Source organism: Salvelinus sp. IW2-2015, linkage group LG26 (assembly GCF_002910315.2).
Source record: "Salvelinus sp. IW2-2015 linkage group LG26, ASM291031v2, whole genome shotgun sequence".
Classification (NCBI taxonomy): Eukaryota; Metazoa; Chordata; class Actinopteri; order Salmoniformes; family Salmonidae; genus Salvelinus; species Salvelinus sp. IW2-2015.
This window is the reverse complement of record NC_036866.1, coordinates 47,762,859-47,784,962: the sequence shown is the minus strand read 5'-3', so window position 1 is coordinate 47,784,962 and position 22,104 is coordinate 47,762,859. Positions and strand designations below refer to the sequence as shown.

Below are 22,104 nucleotides of genomic sequence, written 5' to 3'. Positions count from 1 at the left end.
TGTGGACAGGTGTCTTTTATACAGGTAACGAGTTCAAACAGTTGCAGTTAATACAGGTAATGAGTGGGAAACAGGAGGGCTTCTTAAAGAAAAACTAACAGGTCTGTTGAGAGCCGGAATCTCTTACTGGTTGGGTAGGTGATCAATACTTACTTTGTCATGCAATAAAATGCAAATTAATTACTTAAAAATCATACAATGTGATTTTCTGGATTTTTGTTTTAGATTCCGTCTCTCACAGTTAAAGTGTACCTATGATAAAAATTACAGACCTCTACATGCTTTGTAAGTAGGAAAACCTGCAAAATCGGCAGTGTATCAAATACTTGTTCTCCCCACTGTATATAAAATAACTTAACTGGCTGAGGTAAGCGATGGGGCTTAACAGCCGAATAGAAGTAGGATTTTTTTTATTAGGGCTACTCACAATTGCAACTGGTCTCCCATTCGCACGATACAGGAATTCTTTAGCTAAATAGCCCAGTACTGTACTGCCGACGTCACGTTGTACAGCGCCATATTTTCCGTTCCATCCTTACAGAAACCCAGAAGGTTTTTCATTTTCATGGAATAGAAACACCATAATATTAATCAAATTAATTAAGCAAGTACCAGTCAAAAGTTTGGACATGCCTACTCATTCCAGGATTGTTCTATATTTTTACTATTTTCTACATTGTAGAATAATAGTGAAGACATCCCAAATGTAGCAGGTGTAGCCCATCATGCAAATGTTTCCTATTAAAAGGACAATATACTTTTTATAACACGGCTACTGTTGTGAAAATCCCTCAACTTGCAATGTATTCGATGCTTAAGTACTCTAAAGTGTTACCTTTCTAACTCAAAACAGCAGTGCAGTATTTGTTCATCAACATCTTTATGCTTTTGTTAATAAAATAACGAGAAAAAAGACATTCAAATGCGGATGTTTATATTAACCACATTTTAGTCGCACTTCCACCCAGCTCCACGACCACAGGTAAAACCAGGCTGAGATGATCAATGTATTTGTTGCATTGTTGTATCGTCAATTTCGCTAGCCAAAACATCTTGATGGCCTTGACCAGTTCATCTTTGCCTGTCGGCTTGGCAGAGTTACGGATGAATGTTTTCAGTTGATGCCAAACAAGTTCGATCGGGTTTAAATCAGGAGACCTACATGTAGAGATGAAAAAAATATTTTTAGATATACTGTAGGCCTACCGAAGGTGTTGTAGGTCTTTTATTTATTTTTATTTTACCTTTATTTTACTACATAAAGGTCTACTTACTCTGCTGGTGTCTTGACCCAGTTTATGGCCTCATTTGCAATGCAAACCCAGGTGGCAATGTGTTTTGGGTCATTGTCTGCATTTGGAGAAGAAAAAAATACATTTAGCCTAACAAGTAAAAATTAGGTACAATAATAGAAATACACATGTAAATAGGCCTAAACGTAAATATTGCTATAATCCTACCTTGAAAGAAATTATGTGTACCGAGAAACACCTCTCTGACCGTCATGTTCCTCAAAGAAATCTCGAGCCATGATATCTGAAAAAGGAGGCAAGAGTGAAATATTGTGGAACACATAACAGTCCGTAAGGTGTAGGCTACAATATTTTAATGTAACTTTTGCTATGTAAATAGCCAAACTTACCATCAAAAATCCAATATGGGCCTCGTGCCTGGCGAGAAATTGCCCCCCACACATGGAGTTTGAGCGGATGCTTGGGACTCGGCTTGCTTGATCTTCTTCCTTTTTTTCTGTAGCAATTTTGAGCAAATTGCTCAAAGGCCACGGGTGATTTGTCTGTGAAGATGACATTATCAAATGTCTCGCCAGCTTTGATCCATGCCTGGGCCTGCAGGACGCAAAGTTCTTTGTTTGTCAGACGAATCATTGGGTCGAAACTACAGAACAGTACAAAACAAGCGAACACACATGGTTAATGTTCTGATCATTTAAAAAAATATATAAATAAAAAAAAATTTACCGAACCTTTCCCAAGTCCACGCAAGTTTCTTCAACTGTCTTCTGCCTGTAATTAGAGCGATGTCGACCTCGTGTCGTGATGCCAGCAGATTACAGATTGCCTTTGCCAATCGCTCATCATCTTCATGAATATAAGCAAGTGATGTCTGCTAAATGACAAAGTTAGGTTTCTCCAGAAATAAATAATTCGAAATAACAAACTGGCTTTATTTACAAATTAGTGAGAATGTCTCACCCCGTGTTCAAGAATTGCCTTTTTCCTAGCTCACTCTAGGTTAGATGAAAAGGAAACCTCGAAAATATTGTTACTTTTTAAACAAAGCGGTTATTATTATTATTTAATTAATTTAGAATGATATAAAAGCCCCTTAGATATTCTCACAGATCCTAATGGAAAATGCCCCTTAGAGATTAATTTAGAGCCCTCCAAAAAATGTAATTATTGGCGGAGAGTCACATCATTGGGAAAAGAAAATTGATATACTGTAGGCCTACCATAGGTGAAATGAGTCTCACTTGTGTTGAGTAATGTGCTGTTAAAAAATGGTGTAGGTCTTATATATTTAAAGAGCATATTGAAGTTAGAAGCAAAAGCCTACAACTACTTTAGCAACGTTTCACGCTGCTCTGAGGCAAGCATGGGGACAGGTCTTGATAAATCAATTTGATTTTTATTTTCACTTTATCTCCTTTTGGGTATTGGTTAGACAAGAATTACAAAATGAGGGTGCAGAAATGTTATGCTCTTAGTGTAACCGTTATTTTACTAGTTAAAAAGAACAAATTCTTATTTACAAGGACAGCCTACTCCTTCCTCCCGTTGTACAGCACTATATTTTCCATTCCATCCTAACGGAAACCCTGAGGGTTTATTTTTTTATTTTTTTGTTTGTAAAGTCAAAATTAATTTCTCTCGAAAGCAGTTCCTCCAGGGATTCCTTGACTGCTCGTTTGACCATTTAAGTGTAAACTTAAATGTTTTATTACCATAGCATTTTTGTATGTTCACTATAGTTATGTACTTGGAAATGTATCAAGTGACCAATTCGGCCACTTGTGTACATCTGGGCAAACTCGTGAGGGACACCTGGGAGACTTGATACAAAATATTATGTTGAGCTCTCATTCTTGAACGTATCAGTCTGAAACTTTGCACATACACTGCCACCCTCTTGTGGACAACATCACAATTACACCCAGCTTCCTAGGTAAATGTATGGCCTTTCTTTTGCATTGCAAAGATGATGCAAAAAATAAATAAATAGAAAACACATGTTTGTTTGCTTTGACTTTCACCAGTTCTCTTTGGTCGCAATGTCATTTTTAGATAAGCAGCTGTGTTACCAGGGTGGAGTGTGAGGAGAACTGGAAAGTTGTGACTTTCACACCTACAGTAGCCGGGCTATAAAGAGTCCATTGTCCTGCTAATCGGGCTACAAGTGTTTGAAAACCTGTTTTCAAAATGCCACCAGCTGTCCATCAGTAATGTAAATAAAAACACAGCATCTTGGTTACATTCTTTTTTGTAACCACAATGTCACAAATAATTTGTATCTACCTTTCCAATTACTTTTAGTGTTTGGGATTTACAAATGTGTGCTTTTCACTAAATTTTTCGTTAAATCCAATTCGGATTTAATTATAACTTTTGTGTGACGCCTTTAGTGAGAGGTCTAATGCTTTAATATTTAATCATATCTGCCCTCCGAATTCATATCTAAGGGGCATTCCGTGTAGACTGGCACTAAGAAAAACGGGAACGTTTCCCTAGTCAGCGCCATTATTAGTGCAGTGCCCCTTGAAGTGTTGCTCTGTGTTACCTCCTCCTTTCCCCATGGGCTAGGTCCGTCTTCCGTGCGCGGCTCTGCGGCCCATCCCGTGCCCCCTGCTCTCGTGCCTTGAACCTTGCTCACCCACCGCTATTTCAGTGGATACAGCTGGAGAACAAGATGCAGGCCTCTTTATTGTCCCTAGAATTTCTAAGCAAACAGCTGGAGGCAGGGCTTACTCCTTTGGAGCTAAATTGTTATGGAATGGTCTGCCTATCTGTGCGAGAGACGCAGACTCGGTCTCGACCTTTAAGTCTTTAGTGAAGACTCATCTCTTCAGTAGGTCCTATGATTGAGTGCAGTCTGGCCCAGGGGTGTGAAGGTGAACGGAAATGCACTGGAGCGACGAACCGCCCTTGCTGTCTCTGCCTGGCCGGTTCCCCTCTCTCCACTGCGATTCTCTGCCTCTAACCCTATTATGGGGGCTGAGTCACTGGCTTACTGGTGCTCTTCCATGCCGTCCCTAGGAGGGGTGCGTCACTTGAGTGGATTGAGTCACTGATGTGAACTTCCTGTCCGGGTTGGCGACACCCTCGGGTTCGTGCCGTGGGGTAGATCTTGGTGGGCTGTACTCGGCCTTGTCTCAGGGTAGTAAATTGGTGGTTTGAAGATATCCCTCTAGTGGTGTGGGGGCTGTGCTTTGGCAAAGTGGGTGGGGTTACATCCTTCCTGGTTGGCCCTGTCGGAGGGTATCATCGGACGGGGCCATAATGTCTCCCGACCCCTCCTGTCTCAGCCTCCAGTATTTATGCTGCAATAGTTTGTGTGTTGGGAGGCTAGGGTCAGTCTGTTATATCTGGAGTATTTCTCCTGTCTTATCCAGTGTCCTGTGTGAATTTAAGTATGCTCCCTCTAATTCTCTCTCTCTCTTTCTCTCTGAGGACCTGAGCCCTAGGACCATGCCTTAGGACTACCTGGCCTGATGACTCCTTGCTGTCCCCAGTCCACCTGGTCATGCTGCTGCTCCAGTTTCAACTGTTCTGCCTGCGGCTATGGAAACCTGACCTGTTCACCAGACGTGCTACCCTTGTCTCGGACTTCCTGTTTTCGGCTTTCTCTCTCTCTCTCCCGCACCTGCTTTCTCTAACTCTGAATGATTGGCTGTAAAAAGCCAACTGTAATTTACTCCTGAGGTGCAGACCTGTTGCACCCTCTACAACCACTGTGATTATTATTATTTAACCCTGCTGGTCATCTATGAACGTTTGAACATCTTGACCATGTACTGTTATCATTTCCACCCCGGCACAGCCAGAAGACAGTGTCACCAGAAACGGGACATCAAAAACAATGGGTTGCTGTTGTTGGACAAGACACTTTGACAGCAGAGGACATCATAGCTCAAAACCAAACATGGACAGACTTTAGTGTAAGTATGACGCAAAAGTGGCTTTTTTGCTTTGATTGTTTATTACTTTTAAACTTTAAATAAAGTTGATACAGTTGAAGTCGGAAGTTTACATACACTTAGGTTGGAGTCCTTAAAACTCGTTTTTGAACCACTCCACAAATTTCTTGTTAACGAACTATAGTTTTGCCAAGTCAGTTAGGACATCTACTTTGTGCATGACACAAGTAATTTTCCCAACAATTGTTTACAGACAGATTATTTCACTTATAATTCACTGTATCACTAATATTAATCATTTAATCAAAGGACAATATCTCACAGATAACATGGAAAAAATAAATACTCACCCTGCCAAAGCAATTGAACAGCAGATGGTGCCACTGGCCTGTGCAACCTGCCTTGCGTGTGTTCATCTTTTCTTGGCGCTCCTTCTTCCGCCAAGGATCCATTCTGTAATTTTCAAAGAAGTCTATGTCACATGGATATTGCTTTAAATCAAATACATTTTGATTGCATCTAAATGGAGTGAATGTAAAACATATTTCCACTGAATGCAATTTAATTGCACTACCAAAATGTAATCTCCTGGCTGCAATGCATAGCGTGTCACATCGTTACACGTGGTTATAAAAAATACAATGTTCTTGATTTACTAACAGTTAACTAGCTAACAGTTAGTAGGCTACAAGTTATTTGGCCAGCTAACGGTATAATACAAATTCGTGCTATATGGGCAAGCTTATTTTGAATTTTTGAACAGTTAGCTAGTTAACGTTAGCTACAGCTAACACAGCCAGCCCTGTAACGTTACTTACAGTAACATGACCACCAAATATATTGAAATACCATAATATCAAGATTGTACATGTATCTATGATAACTAAGTAGCTAGCGAGAATAATTTACTTGAGTCACATTTGGTATACAATGATGACATTGGATAACACCGTTATTAATGGTAAACTAATTGTGTGAGTCTCCCTACCTAGCTACTATGATAAGGTTTTCTGTTAGCTAGCTAGCTAGGTAGCTTGCAAAGCAAGTCAGCAAACAACGTAAATAAGCTAGCTACCATTGCAAGTTAGCTAGCTAAAATTATGACTGATTTGACCATTTCTGTAAAATGAAAATTCAAAAATTAACTTTACTGTTCGCTACAAGTAATCATGTTTTTGGGAAATGTCACTTTATTAGCATACCTTGACCTACCTTTTACAATCACATTCACTGCATGGAGCAAAATGACTCGCTGAGGAAAAATTCTAATTTAAAAGCTTGTGATTGGTCTATATAGAAAAATGTTTACATTTTTGGGGGAAACTGACAGGGGCAAAATAGTAATTAGCCTATAGGATGCATTATTTTAAAAAAAGGACCTGTAGGGGTAACTTTTGGCCAATTAATACTTATTAGATGACAAGATAAAAAATGAGAAAAGGGTCATTCCTCATTCATTTGATTTGAATCTGACATTTAAAAAAACACATAGGCTAAAAAGTTAGCTTTTTTGTTTGCAGTGTCTAACGGAAATATTGAATAACGAGAAACAGAATAATGGTTTGATTATTCAAATGTTGTGTTTTAGATTATCCGTTTCCATGCATCGTAAACTATGTTTGCCTATTCGTATCTTAACCCGAACCCGTCGGGAACCGACAATATAATTGTAGATAGGCTCCATAACATGCAACCGATCACCACAAGCTTTAGTGCCTACTACTATTAAAGAAAGCTTGAATGTCCTTCGATATTCCATTATAGGCTTTTTGAATGGTAATCCAACTCGGAATTGTAAATCGGGAACTCGGGCCTCTTTCTAGAGCTAGTTCACTGACGTCATCATGATTCGACCTTGATTTTTTCAGAGTTCCCAGTTGTCTTGAAAGCACCATAAATCCAGAGAATGCCAGACTTTGATGCCAAAATTTGCCCACGAAGGACGGCCGCGCCACCTTCCTGTTCAAGAGAGCACAGCACAACAAGGTGAGTCCAAAAATATATTGTATGCTCCTGCATAAATTATGTAATATGCCAGGGAAATATGTATACTGTAGCTAAGAAAGTATTACTAAGAGTATGTTGTGTAGTAAGCTATTAGTAGCCCATGTGCCTCACCTTAATAATTTGGTCTATTTTCCCCCCTTTATTTATCCTACGGTTCTGACTTGGTGTACAGGAAGAACACTGTAAGAATGGTCCATGTTCTGAATTCTGTCGCTGTACATTTCAAAAGTGCTAAACAAATAGTTATATTGACTACGTCTGTCCTAGCTCGCTCATTAATGTCTTAATCAAAATTACGGATTGCCTCTTATCCACTTGTCGTCCCCATATGCCATAGTTTGTACATCTCAATTGTTAGTAGAAACCACATTTGTTTAAGCAAGTCAGCCATATCAGCTGTGTTTTTTAAAAACTGGCTGAATTAACTGGCTGAATTAACTGTTTCGCTGCCAGACAAGGCTCTGCTGATAGCCAGGAGTAGCAGTGGTAAGGTGTTGGGACTGCTGTTGAGACTCTGCTGTTGGGACAGCTTTATGTAGGATCTAACAGTTTGTGTACACCATTTGTCACCGTTATAGTGCAATTAAAAAAATCTTTGTTTTCCCCACCAAGATCTACATGCTAAAATCACCACTGCAAATGATTTTCAGTTTCGCGCTTTTACCGATACGTCACTGACTGATTGGATTACTATTGAACCGAGTTGAGTACCCCGGTACTTAAAACAAAACGCCCTTTTCTAAAAACAACATTTCATGAAATAACTCTAAAAATGTCAAATGTAGCCACTTATTTCCCTTTATAGTTTTTTCGCCTAAGCATGATCTAGTTACCACCTAGTACACCATAAACAAGACAAAGGTATAGGCATCTGTTAAACCCAAGTAACCTATAGCCTATTACATCCAAAATAAACTTCTTAATATAGCAAAAACATGATGGGTATGATACATTTTGTGGCCAACACTGAATTAAATACTTGTTATTATTCATCAGCTTGCACTCGTAGTGGCAGCCGCAGGCAGCTTCCACACACACACACCAGGTCAAGTTGCTTAATTTCGCTGTGCATAACGCACCATGGCTGATAGAAGAGTATGCATAGTCAAAAGTTGCATGGCGGTAAGTTGATGTGTGTGTGTGTGTGTGTGTGTGTGTGTGTGTGTGTGTGTGTGTGTGTGTGTGTGTGTGATTTCACATCCAGAGGATCCACATTCACTAACCACTTTGGATGAACAGGGTCTCTGCACTGTAGCCTCTAGCGTCCACTTGAATTACCCAGTTTTCCTACCGCACACGTTCATTTTTCAAACTACACAAGGTAGCCTAAATAAAAATAAAATAAAGAATAACGAAAGCTATATTAAACATTTGAAGTTGAAAAATTGGAACTCAGTTTATAGGCTAGACTGTTATTGAATTTAGCAAGTGGATCAGAAAATTGAGAAATTGAAACATCGAAAATAATATTATATTATCAATTTGAACAATCATTTTAAATGATTGGATTGATAGGCGTTCCATGCACCCTGTTCTGGCCAAACTCCAGAAATCAAAAACTGCACCAGGTTTTTTGCCTGTTGTACATTTGGACACCGGGCTAGGTGAGGTTTATGGATCCGGACTAGATGTTGAAATAGCAGATGTTGAAATAGATCCAACTTGTATCGCAGTAAGATACATTTGTGTCTGGTATCTAATTAGCTTCATCACGACGATAAAGAGTCCAGAAATGTATTAGAAAAAAGAACCATTTTAAAAGCAACTGTGAACGAGCAAAACGGATGCAAAAAAAAAAGGGATTGCTTAAAACGAAAGCCCAATGCCCATAATGTAGATTGCGAATGTGATTGTACAGTGTCATTGTATATAGATTCTCTTTTTTTCTACCATGTTATTGACTTGTTTATTGTTTACTCCATGTGTAACTCTGTGTTGTCTGTTCACACTGCTATGCTTTATCTTGGCCAGGTCGCAGTTGCAAATGAGAACTTGTTCTCAACTAGCCTACCTGGTTAAATAAAGGTGAAATAAAAAAAATAAAAAATAAAACAGGACTGGCTTACAGTGGTAAGTTTTTACTGTTGATCATGGTGTGACTTGCTAGCCTAATTTTTAAAAAAGTCAGACAATTAGCCTAGCTTTTAACCTTTATGGCTCACTCAAATTAAGCTAATGGGCTAATTTGTCATTTGTTAGCACTTTTGATGATTTTATTCATTATATTAATTAATAACAATGTCACAAAAGTACATAAAGTTGTGACTGTTAGGCATAGTGTAGGCCTAGTTAGCTATGTGACTGTTAGGAGTAGTAACTTAGCTTGATTGTGTAAAAAAAAAAAATACAACACACGATAAAGCCTATACGATAGGACTAACATGTATTTTCTACAATCATTTTAAATTTGTTAATCGATATGTCAGATGTTTTTAGGTAAAAATATAAGTTAAAAAACATAGGTTTTGTCAAAAGACACAGAAAACAAAGCATCTCTCTGTTCGCCATGGATCTATTTTCTACAGATCTCACAAACCTCTCAGGAAATGGCTGGAATTCATCTACAGGTAAACTATATTGATTGTGATATGAAATTGTCACAGCTTAACACCGAGGCTAAAGTTCAGGAATAGCACAAGGTGGGTTATTTAGTTGAGGGCCTGTAGGCCTAGTAGCATAAAGCGTTGAGCTACCACCTGAAATCTTGCTGGGGATAGTGCAGCGAATTCTGGGGGTAGCCCCTGGTTCAGCGACTGTCAAGCCAATACCTTAATCATTACGCCAAGAGGTCTGAACCGCTTGTCGAGGTCGCTAGGTGTTGGGTTAAGGTCTTTGCATTACCCCCTTAGGGAGAGCGTCCCTCACGTGTACACACCTCTACGATGGCCTCATGGGCGCCATCCCACTGAGTAAAGGGTCTGAATACTTAAGTAAATGTGATATTTCATTTTTTTTATTTTATAAATTAGATACAAATACTAAAAACCTGTTTTTGCTTTGTCATTATGGGTTATTTTGTGTAGATTGATGTGGGAAAAAACTATAATACATTTTAGAATAAGGCTGCAACGTAAGAAAATGTGGAAAAAGTCAAGGGGTCTGAATACTTTCCGAACTTTCACAACTAAAGTGGACAAATAACTTCTTAAAATTAAGCACATTAATCCGCTTTACAATGGGTGTAGAAGCTAACTGGCATACATAAGCAGCGCGTGAGTTTCAAGTTTGGGGAAGAACATTTTCACCATAAAAATGCACCTTTATCATAAAAGCATAATATTCATAATAGCAATTGTGGTCACTTTTGATAATGGTGTTTTTCCGCTAACGGAACATTTGCGCATACATCCTACTACCATGTGAGCATTGCTGCACTTATGATATGAAGAAATATCCTAATAGTTTATCAACATTTTAAGCTAAATCTGTTGCGTCAGCCTCATTGCATGAAAAAGTGTTTGGGATGCTAGTGGGTGGTATTCATTTGGGATTTATCACATCCCACAACTGTCCCAGACTATGTTTGGAAAATGTATTTCTCACACAGAATAGGTAACTTTTGTACTATGGGCTATAGAATATTGACATAGGCTAGTGCTTTTGCTGTTCGTTAGACCTACTCATCTTGTAGGCTGATGAAAAGTAAATGTGGACAGTTCTTCCAATATCTTCAATACGCACCACGGAATTGGATAAGGACGAGATGTGTCTGTCTTCACTTGTAGCCTGATAGAAAGACCCGATCACGTGATGGGCAGAGAGAGCCATGTGAGATAGAGGTGCTTCTGAGCATGCAGCACTCAGGGAGAAGGGAATCATAATTATTATATTAAGCCCAAGGGCACAACAGCCACTGGTCGCAAAAGGCATGGGATCATTTAGAGGGCATTACGGCCACACAAAGAGGATGACGCCGGAAAATTTGAGGCATTATCAAGTGCTTATCAAATTGTGAATGAGAGACTGATGAAGTGTGTACAGCCTTATTGGGAAAAAAGCAAAGCAGAGCTTATGCCTTTCAAGCAACTTAAAAAAAAAATCATCATTAGAGTCGCATCATGCAGCCTTACAATGTATTAAAAATCAAAACATATAGCCCAACATTTGTAGAACAACTAAAGTCACATTAATAACTCTAAATTAAGCATATAGGAATACCTATTTTTTTGTTAACTGCTCAACACAGAATAGTTGCATGTGCGCATTCCCTCAAATCGTTTGGAGAAAATATCCTTTCTATTTCATTCAGCTTTGTTCAATTGTATTCTTCATACTATAAAATAATATAAAATAATGCAACAGAATTAAACAAATCTTGTATGCTAAATTCACTAGAGTAGGCCACAGCCATATGACATAGCCAGATCAGGACCTAACACACGGACAAGTCAGAGTATGCTATTCTGTTCTTCTAAAATAGACTACACTTTCTTCATATCACGTTTCTTTAGACCTGTCTAAAATAAATCATGGATTTATTGTGAAGGTGTAGGCTATATTACATGGATTCATTAGACTTATAGAAATGTAGATGTTCCAAAAGGTGCGCATCAGTGGCTTGTAGGCTGTGTGTGGAAGCCAGGAGATGCCAAATGTGTTTATGTTAATTACAGTGAAACCGACAGTTAGTGGCTTGACAATCACCGGCTGACGAAATTTCGTGACCGCCACAGCCCTAGTCATGACTGCGCTGACACCATGCGTCAAATAAAGTGTTACCTATATTTCTTGTCCTGAGGTGGAATGTATACAACAGTCCCGATAACAGCTGAAAACTCCCTCGGGAGGTAGAAGGGTCAGCATTTGACCATCGGGTATTCCAAGATGGGTGTACGATAGGTCAAGACTTCCACTGCGCTCGAGTCAGCACAATTGGTGGTGTATGTGGTTTTCATCTCTTTTAAGGTTGACATGTATAACGCCACACTATTGAACTTTTACTGGAAACCATTTCACTGTGCTTAATTTGTCACTAGGTATGTTGGCCTACTTTATTTGTGCAATATTTAAACGGCTGATTAGTATATTTGTTGTTTACTGTTTACAATTGGCAAAGACCTAGACTACTACTAAAATACATAATCTTTTCCCACAGATTCACATTTCATGACAAGCCCAGGCTGCAGCAGTGGGTTGCAAATGTCAGGCGGATTAATTGGAACCCAACCCAAACACAATCTCATCTGTGCACATCACTTTGAAGATGAGTGTTTTTGGCATGACAAGGGAAAAGTCTTCCTCACCCTGACACCTGTGCCTACCATTTTCTCCTTCCCTGATTGTCTGTATCTACTGTGACCGCTTTTGAAGACAAAGGAATACGGTAGGTACAGAGGTTAGTGGCAACGTTGATCATGTGAAAGCGTCTGCTGCACAAGATCAAACCTGCTGTGTAAGTAATGTCACTCCTCACATGTGGACATTGCAGCCCTCCTGATAAAGTTCAATACGTGTGAATGCTACAGACAAGCGGGCCTTCACTCCACTGAATGAGGCAGCTTGGAAAGGTTGTACTCAGTTGTATGCTCTACTGTTGGCCCACGAAGCTGACCCTACAATGAAGAAGAAGTAGGGACAGACCGCACTTGACCTGGCCACGGTAAGCATCCTTCCTCTGCTACGGTTAACAGTAGATAGGATGAAGATGTCAAATGAAATGCTCAGTATTCACTGAAGATTCTTAGCATAAACAAGAGACCCCTTATGTTCTTTGCTCAAAATGGTAGATATGGTGAATGTATGCATGTGTATTATCTTTATAGATGCACAACAAAGTGTCTGACTTACAATGATGTAGTGTGCTCACTTCAATTCCCATCCAATGTATTTTTACAGGCATGCCTGGGGAAACTCCTCGTCACCCATTAACTCTGCTTCTGACCACATCCTCCTCCTTTCTCGGGCTGATGATATTTGTCCCCTGTTGATGGACACTATGTCCCCAGACGCAGAGAAGAGGGATCACCAGCTCTGCTCATCAAACTGTCCAATCTCCGGAGGGGATTTGTCCCATTTGTTACCCAGCAGAACGGATTCATGTTTGAATGCATGAATCCTTAAACTATTGTATTTTAACATTTTGTGTGTATTTTCTTTAAGCTGGCAGGTTAGTGGGGACTGTTTTGAGGTTCAAACAGTTGCATTGTGTTTTCTTCTCACCTCATAATTAGTTATTAGATATTGCATATGAAAAGATTAGCTGTGGAATTTTCCACTCTATTACGTTATCATTGTTTTTATAACTCTCCAACAAATCTAATCATATCCTGTATTCATGTAATGGGGAGGGGCTCCTCCACCAATCAATCAAAGCTGCAATGTTAAACGTCAAACTCCATTCTCTTATTAGCTGAGGTGAACTGATAGACAGTGGACCATGGTATTTGTGATAGACAGTGGTCTTGACGGTATTTGTGCAGAACAAAAAAGAAAACAAGTAGGAGGCCAGTATAAGCAGAAAACTAGTTACAGATAACATATACAAAATAATACATATTAGCAAGAGCAGATGTGCCTATAGTTTACATAAGGATTGCATAAGCTTCCACGTCTGTAAGGGGTTCTTTATCTTGTCATTCTTACTCTGTTGCAACAATTGTTGTTTTTGATTAGCAGAACAGAATTAAAGTACCTCGCTGTACTCATGTTGAAAAAAACAGTCAAAGAGATCTCTTGGCAGGAGTTAGAAAGGATGGACCCCCTACAGTCACAGCAAACAGTATATCACTCCTAATATGATGGCGCCGACAGAGAGGGTCGCCTCGCTTCTAGTCCTTAGGAAACTACAAAGTATTTTGTTTTTTTTATGTATTATTTCTTACATTATTAGCCCAGAAAATCTTAAGTGTTATTACATACAGCCAGGAAGAACTATTGGATATCAGAGCGATGTCAACTTACCAACATTACAACCAGGAATACGACTTTCCCGAAGCGGCTCCTTTGTTCGCACCACCAACCAGGGCTTTGGATCTAATTCCAGATGCCGACCCAAAACAATGTCGCCGCAGGAGAGGTAGACGGAGCAGCCTCCTGGTCAGACTTCAGAGGCGTGCACACCACCCACCGCTCCCGAGCATATTACTCGCCAATGTCCAGCCTCTAGATAAGGTAGATGAAATTAGGGCAAGGATTGCTTTCCAGAGAGACATCAGAGATAGTAACATTCTCTGTTTCACGGAAACATGGCTCATTCGGGATATGTTGTCGGAGTCGGTACAGCCACCGGGATCCGTTATGCGTCGCGCTGACAGAAATAAACCTCTCTGGGAAGAAGAAGGGCAGGGGTGTATGATTCATGATTAACGATTCATGGTGTAATAGTAACAACATACAGGACCTCAAGTCATTTTGTTTACCTGACCTAGAATTCCTCACAATCAAATGCCGTTCATATTATCTCCCAAGAGAATTCTCGTTGGTTATTGTCACTGCCGTGTATATCCCCCCTCAAGTCGATACCACGACAGCCCTCAAGGAACTTCACTGGAATCTATGCAAACTGGAAAACATATATTGTAGCTGGGGATTTTAAGAAAGCAAATTTGAGAACATGGCTACCATATTGATGGTAGCACTCGTGCATCACTGCTACTCTAACTTCCGCAAGGCCCTCCCCCGCTCTCCCTTTGGCAAATCTGACAACGACATTTTGCTCCTCCCTTCCTACAGGCAGACACTCAAACAGGATGTACCCGTGACAAGAACCATGCAACGCTGGTCTGACCAATCGAAATCCACACTCATTTTGATCACGCGGACTGAGAAATGTTCCGGGCAGTCTCAGAGAAAAATAACGATTTATACGCTGATTCGGTGAGTGACTTTATACGGAAGTATATGGAGATGTTGTACCCACTGTGACTTAAAACCTACCCTAAAGAGAAACCGTGGATAGATGGCGGCATTCACGTAAAACTTAAAGCGTGAACCGCCTCATTTAACCATGGAAAGAAGACTCGGAATATGGCTGAATACAAACAGTTTAGTTATATGTATAGGTGCGGAGCTWTTGTGAAATAGCACAGTTACAAGTGGAAATCAAACTGGATGGACAACAGAAATAGAGGAAGGACTAAGAACAAACAAGAGAGAACTATTATAAAGTAGACTGTGTCTGTAAATGTGTATAAGAYGTATAAATTGAAGGTAAAAACAGAAATGTTTATCAGTTTACTCCAATTGGGGGATCGGTGGTAGGGTTTGCAGGGAATAATAATAAAGGTATACTCTTTAAAAAAAAGTATGTATGTCTATGTAGGTATGTGTATGTATATATGTGTATATGTATGCATACGTGAATGGATATATATATTTACCCAAAAAAATATGGGGGATTGGAAATGATGCAGACAACTACATTGGAAACAACATTCTTTCCGCAATATTAAGCTGATCCACCCCCCCAAAAAAACAAACAAAAAAAAAACAGTTTAGTTATTCCCTCCGCAAGGCAAACAAACAAGCAAAATGTTGGCATAGGGACAAAGTGGAGTTGCAATTCAGTGGCTCAGACACGAGACGTATGTGGCAGGTTCTACAGGCAATCACGGACTACAAAAAGAAAACCAGCCATGTCACGGACACCGACGTCCTGCTCCCAGAGAAACTAAACACCTTCTTTGCCCGCTTTGAGGATAATACAGTGCCAACAACTACCAAGGACTGTGCCCCCCCCCCCCTCTCTCCTTCTCCGGGGACGCTGTGAGAAAGATATTTAAACGTGTTAACCCTCGCAAGGCTGCCGGCTCAGACGGCATCCCTAGCCGCGTCCTCAGAGCATATGCAGGCCAGCTTGCGGGTGTGTTTACAGACATATTCAATCGCTCCCTATACCAGTCTCCTGTCCCCACATGTTTCAAGATGGCCACCATTGTTCCTGTACCCAAGAAGGCAAAGATAACTGAACTAAACGATTACCGCCCTGTAGCACTCACTTGTCATCATGAAGTGCATTGAGAGACTAGTCAAGGATCATATCACATCCACCTTACCGGCCACACTAGACCCACTTCAGTTTGCATACCTCCCCAACAGGTCCACAGACAATGCCATCACACTGCACACTGCCCTATCCCATCTGGACAAGAGGAATGCCTATGTAAGAATACTCACACACACACATACACCAGTGGCGGCCGGCCTTATTCCTATTACAGCATATTGGATAACTGTCATTTATATTCCATTCACCCAGTTCTTTTATTATTATTTTTTATTTTACCAGGTAAGTTGACTGAGAACACATTCTCATTTACTGCAACGACCTGGGAAATAGTTACATGTAACATCGACAGATTTAGGCTACTACATTATACTTACATTTTCCCTATACCCATCATGAGGTTGCTACATAATGCCTTGCACACTCTTGCCTGTATCTAGCTGGTCTAGTGTGTAATCATTAGTCCAACAGTTGCAAAAGAGAGTTTATATTGGAGAAATTCAGGTATGTTTATCGCCGTTTCGTTCCGTTTGCTTACATTTAAGCAACGTTTTTCAACAGAATCGGAGGAATAAATCCACCCATGAAAGCACATACAGACGGTTCACTTTCATAGCAGCCACGTTGTATTCCTTCTCACTTCTATGCGCTACCCTTCTCTTACCTTTTCCCTTCGATTGTGGACTTCAATGCACAACACAACACACCAAGCCAAACCATATCATAACCGCTACACACAGCCTACATTGTTGTCACCATATTAACTAAAGTAACATCACAGTCAACATAGTTAATAGCACTAACACGCTAGTAAACCTGCAACACGCTAGTAAACCTGCAACCTGTAAAGGTTACAGTGTACAGTCAGTAAGCAGTTTAGCACTCACACCTGCGGACCCTGCTGGCAATAAATTAGTAAAACCAAAAGCTTACCTTGACTTGGAAGAGTTCCAGTGTTGTGTTGGATAGTCATAGCTAACATAGCATCCCTCAGTTTGAGTAGGCTAAACTAGCTAGCTGCATTTGCTAGCAGTGAAACTAAAAAGTGAAATCTCTATCTATTCTCCTTCATTTTTGAAGAAATGTATTTGTTCAAAACTATTCAACTATTGTCTTTCTCTCTCTTTGAGTCAACTACTCACCACATTTTATGCACTGCAGTGCTAGCTAGCTGTAGCTTATGCTTTCAGTATTAGATTCATTCACTGATCCTTTGATGTCGCAAGAGCTCTGATAGGTTGGAGGACGTCCTCCGGAAGTTGTCATAATTACTGTGTAAGTCTATGGAAGGGGGTGAGAACCATGAGCCTCTTAGGTTTTATATGGAAGTCAATGTAACCAGAGGAGGATGGAAGCTAGCTGTCCTCCGGCTACACCATGGTGCTACCCTACAGAGTGCTCGAGGCTACTGTAGACCTTCATTGCAAAACAATGTGTTTTAATAAATTATTTGGTGACTTGTGAATATATTTTGTATAGTTTTATCTAAAAATGATCACTTTTTTAATGTTTTACAATTTGTATTTTTATGAAAATCACTGAGGAGGATCCTCCACTGACACACACATAAACACACACACACTCACACAAACAAACAAACACACACACCATGGCCCATATCCACAAATCATCTCAGAGTAAAAAACTAATTCATACAATATTAGAACAACACTGCCACATACAGTTGAAGTGAGAGGTTTACATACACATTCGCCAAATACATTTAAACTCAGTTTTTCACAATTCCTGACATTTAACACGAGCAAAACTTGCCTGTTTTAGGTCAGTTAGGATCACCACTTTATTTTAGAAATGTGAAATGTCAGAATAATAGTAGAGAGAACAATTTATTTCTGCTTTTATTTCTTTCATCACATTCCCAGTGGGTCAGAAGTTTACATACACTCAATTAGTATTTGGTAGCATTGCCTTGAAATTGTTTAACTTGGGTCAAACGTCTCGGGTAGCCTTCCACAAGATTCCCACAATAAGTTAAGGTGAATTTTGACCCATTCCTTCTGGCAGAGCTGGTGTAACTGAGTCAGGTTTGTAGGCCTGCTTGCTCGCACACCCTTTTTCAGTTCTGCCCACAAATTTTCTATAGGATTGAGGTCAGGGCTGTGTGAAGTCCACTCCAATAGGTTGACTTTGTTGTGCTTAAGCCATTTTGCCACAACTTTGGAAGTATGCTTGGGGTCATTGTCCATTTGGAAGTCCCATTTGGGACTAAGCTTTAACTTCCTGACTGATGTGTTGAGATGTTGCTTCAATATATCCACATAATTTTCCTGCCTCATGATGCCATCTATTTTGTGAAGTGCACCAGTCCCTCCTGCAGCAAAGCACCCCCACAACATGATGCTGCCACCCGTGTGCTTCACGGTTGGGATGGTGTTCTTCAGCTTGCAAGCTTCCCCCTTTTTCCTCCAAACACAATGATGGTCATTATGGCCAAACAGTTCTATTTTTGTTTCATCAGACAAAATGTACAATCTTTGTCCCCATGTGCAGTTGCAAACCATAGTCTGGCTTTTTATGTCAGTTTTGAAGCAGTGGCTTCTTCCTTGCTGAGCGGCATTTCCGGTTATGTCGATATAGGACTCGTTTTACTGTGGATATAGATACTTTTGTACCTGTTTCCTCCATCATCTTCACAAGGTCCTTTGCTGTTGTTCTTGGATTGATTTGCACCTTTCGCACCAAAGTACGTTCATCTCTAGGAGACAGAACGTGTCTCTTTCCTGAGCGGTATGACGGCTGCGTGGTCCCATGGTGTTTATACTTGTATACTATTGTTTGTACAGATGAACGTGGTTCCTTCAGGCGTTTGGAAATTACTTCCAAGGATGAACCAGACTTGTGGAGGTCTACAAAACATTTTTCTGAGGTCTTGGCTGATTTCTTTTGATTTTCCCATGATGTCAAGCAAAGAGGCACTGAGTTTGAAGGTAGGCCTTGAAATACATCCACAGGTACACCTCCTATTGACTCAAATGGTGTTAATTAGCCTATCAGAAGCTTCTAAAGCCATGACATAATTATCTGGAATTTTCCAAGCTGTTAAAGGGCCCAGTCAACTTAGCGTATGGAAACTTCTGACCCACTGGAATTGTGATACAGTGAATTATAAGTGAAATAATCTGTCTGTAAACAATTGTTGGAAAACTGACTTGTGTCATGCACAAAGTAGATGTCCTAACTGACTTGGCAAAACTATAGTTCGTTAACAAGACATTTGTGGAGTTGCTGAAAAAGTTGCTGACTCCAACCTAAGTGTATGTAAACTTCCAACTTCAACGTGTGCATTAACGTGAAAGTAGGAGTACGCAGTCCGTGTCAGGTGTGTGTGTGGGAATGGAGTGTGTATCATGGTAGTATGCTGACTAGCTTTGGCCTAAACTACTTACCTACCTATTACTGTACCTACCAGATAACACTACACACTATTCAAACCCCTGGACAGAATATTGGTTACCTCACTTATTGATGTCAATCCACTTCAATCAGTGTAGATAAAGGGGAAGACATGTTAAAGAAGGATTTTTAAGCCTTGAGAAAATTGAGACGTGTTGTGTATGTATGTGTGCCATTCAGAGGGTGAATGGGCAAGACAAAATATTTAAGTGCCTTTGGACGGGGTATTGTAGTAGGTGCCAAGCGCACCAGTTTGAGTGTATCAAGAACTGCAACACTGCTGGGTTTTTCCACACTTAACAGTTTCCTGTGTGTATTAAAAATGGTCCAACACCCAAACACATCCAGCCAACTTGACACAACTGTGGGAAGCATTGGAGTCAACATGGGCCAGCATCCCAGTGGAACGCTTGACAGCTTGTAGAGTCCATGCCCTGGTGAATTTAGGCTGTTCTGAGGGCAAAAGGAGGTGCAACTCAATATTAGGACGGTGTTCCTAATGTTTTGTACACTCAGTGAAGTTCAAACGACAAAATGTAAACCATAAAAAAGGCAAACAAAAAATGGCAAACGGTAGCAAATAAATAGCTAGCCCTCCTACTCTGAGATGCTCAACATATATGGCCCCATATCTCTGGCAGCGGATCTGTCTGTATGCAGCTATACTCCAGTGTTTGCAACAGTACAGCCCCAGGCTCAGACAGGGCCACTGACACCTCACCTACGCATAAACCCACTGATCTCCTCGCAAATCCTGAGGAAATTATTTCACGGCCTTTCGCACCAGTGGACACAGAATATTGGTATGGTGATGACCTTTGACAACCCTTTCTCCCAGAATTCCAGTCTCACTGCAATGCAACTTTAAACTTTAACCAAGCCCGTCTAACAAATTTTCCACAAATTTCACCAACATGTATCCTGCCCCACAAGAGGATCCAGTCTGCTTGACCATGTTTAGACCAAAATCAGTCACGTGTACAGCCCCCCACTTCGGTCAATCAGATTGTCTCTCTGTTCCTACTCCCTGCCTACAAGCAGCAGCTTACACTACATGACCAAAAGTATGTGGACTCCTGCTCGTTGAACATCTCATTCCAAAATAATGTGCATTAATATGGAGTTGGTCTCCTCTTTGCTGCTATAATAGCCTCCACACTTCTGGGAAGGCTTTCCACTAGATGTTGGAACATTGCTGCGGGGACGTGCTTCCATTCAGCCACAAGACCATCAGTGAGGTCACACACTGATGTTGGGCGATTAGGCCTGGCTCGCAGTCGGCGTTCCAATTCATTCCAAAGGTGTTCGATGGGATTGAGGTCAGGGCTCAGTACAGGCAAGTCAAATTCTTCCACACCGATGTCGACAAACCATTTTTGTATTGACCTCGCTTTGTGCATGGGGGCATTGTCATGCTAAAACAGAAAAGGGCCTTCCCCAAACGGTTGCCACAAAGTTGGAAGCACAGAATCATCTAGAATGTCATTGTACGCTTTAGCAATAAGATATGCCTTCACTGGAACTAAGGGGCCTAGCCCGAACCATGAAAAATAGTCCCAGACCATTATTCCTCCTCCTCCAAACTTTACAGTTGGCACTATGCATTCGGGCAGGTAGCATTCTCCTGGCATCCGCCAAACACAGATTAATCCATTGGACTGACAGATGTTGAAGCTTGATTCATCACTACAGAAACCGCGTTTCCACTACTCCAGCCAACGCTTGGCATTGCACATGGTGATCTTAGGCTTGTGTGCGGCTGCTCGGCCATGGAAACCTATTTCATGAAGCTCCAGACGAACAGTTCTTGTGCTGATGTTGCTTCCAGAGGAAGTTTGGAACTTGGTAGTGTTGCAACCGAGGACAAACGATTTTTACATGTTACATGTTTCAGCACTCGGCGGTCCCGTTCTGTGAGCTAGTGTGGCCTACCACTGCGCGGCTGAGCCGTTGTTACTCCTAGACATTTCCACTTCACAATAACAGCACTTAAAGTTGACCGGTGCAGGTCTAGCAGGGCAGGAATTTGGCGACTGACTTGTTGGAAAGTCATCCGATGACGGTGCCACGTTGAAAGTCACTGAGCTCTTCAGTAATGCCATTCTACTGCCAATGTTTGTCTATCGAGATTGCATGGCTGTGTGCTTGATTTTAAACACCTGTCAGTAATGTGTCCACAAATCCACTAATTTGAAGGGGTGTCCACATACTTTTATATACAGTGCATTTGGAGAGTATTCAGACCCCTTCCCTTTTTCAACATTTTGTTAAGTTACAGCCTTATTCTAAAATGGATTCAATATATATTTGTTTATCAATCTACACACAATACCCCATAATGACAAAGCAAAAACAGGTTTTTAGAAATGTTAGTAAATATATATTTACATTTTTTGTTATAAAAAATACTTTATATACATAACTATTCAGATCCATTGGTATGAGACTCGGCTCAGATCTTGTTTACATTGATCATCCTTAAGATGTTTCTAGAACTTGATTGGAGTCCACCTGTGGTAAATTAAATTGATTGGGCATGATTTGGAAAGGCATACATCTGTCTTTATAAGGTCTCACAGTTGAT

At 40.5% G+C, this 22,104-nt stretch overlaps 1 protein-coding gene and 1 long non-coding RNA gene across 8 annotated transcripts in view; both read right to left on the bottom strand.

Annotated features, from left to right (window-relative positions):
- Window positions 1-22,104, bottom strand: part of LOC111952472 (membrane-associated guanylate kinase, WW and PDZ domain-containing protein 2) — a 289,912-nt gene that overhangs the window by 207,107 nt on the left and 60,701 nt on the right. The window lies entirely within an intron of this gene.
- Window positions 735-2,561, bottom strand: LOC111952474 (uncharacterized). The gene is made up of 4 exons (XR_002875740.2): window positions 1,643-2,561; window positions 1,461-1,536; window positions 1,275-1,350; window positions 735-1,158 (listed from the first exon to the last, which is right to left on the bottom strand). It is a non-coding gene; the product is annotated as an uncharacterized lncRNA (long non-coding RNA).